Source organism: Octodon degus, unplaced genomic scaffold (genome assembly GCF_000260255.1).
Source record: "Octodon degus isolate 3935 unplaced genomic scaffold, OctDeg1.0 scaffold00135, whole genome shotgun sequence".
Classification (NCBI taxonomy): domain Eukaryota; kingdom Metazoa; phylum Chordata; class Mammalia; order Rodentia; family Octodontidae; genus Octodon; species Octodon degus.
In genome coordinates this window covers 4,909,594-4,910,390 of record NW_004524711.1, presented here as the reverse complement: position 1 = coordinate 4,910,390, position 797 = coordinate 4,909,594, and positions in this window count along the sequence as shown.

The following is a 797-nucleotide window of genomic DNA, read 5'->3' as shown; positions in this document are numbered from 1 at the left end:
ATATATTTCCACTGAGAAGCCATATAATTCAGTTGGAAGTCTAGACATTCATCCCCTTTTTAAATTTTATATCCCACTTCCTCTCTCTTTTTTTTAAACTTTAACACCATAAATATTTTATTTTCACCATGAGATCATCTCTGATACTTACAAAAGAAAGTATTTTACAAAATTTTACTACCATATTAAGTCTAGTGTTTGTTATTACCCTACAATATTATGAAATCACTAAAAAATTAAATAATATCTAATATTATATGATTATTTCTATTAAGGAGATGAAATTTTTTCAGTCTTTAAAACCACATTAGACAATTATTGAGTTAAATGAATGCTGTGTTTCCATTCCAAAAGGCATGATCAACAATACAGCAAAATAAAAATAGCTCATTGATCCAGTTATTAGAGTCATATCATCAAATATTGTTGATCTAAGAAGCTACCAAGATATCATAATTGTTGTAAAAGCCCTTTGATCTTATTCATGAGAAATGCCTGGTGCACATTTACTTTTCACTATAGGAAGATACTTCTCTATCTTAGAAAACATGCTTTAATATAACATAGAAAATTAACCCTAGTTCCCGAGATTCCAAAAAAATTCTTGGATGGGAAATGATTTAGTTAAATTGGGATTTTCCTAGTATAGTGAGAAAATACTTCATCTTTTATATCTTAACATTACCTGGGAACTCTGAGAGATATGTTTATATCTAATTTAAAAACTAAAGTTCTTGGCTGCTTCCCCAAAGCTGTCAGGCTCAGGTGGCTGCGGTTCAATCCCCACAACTCAAACC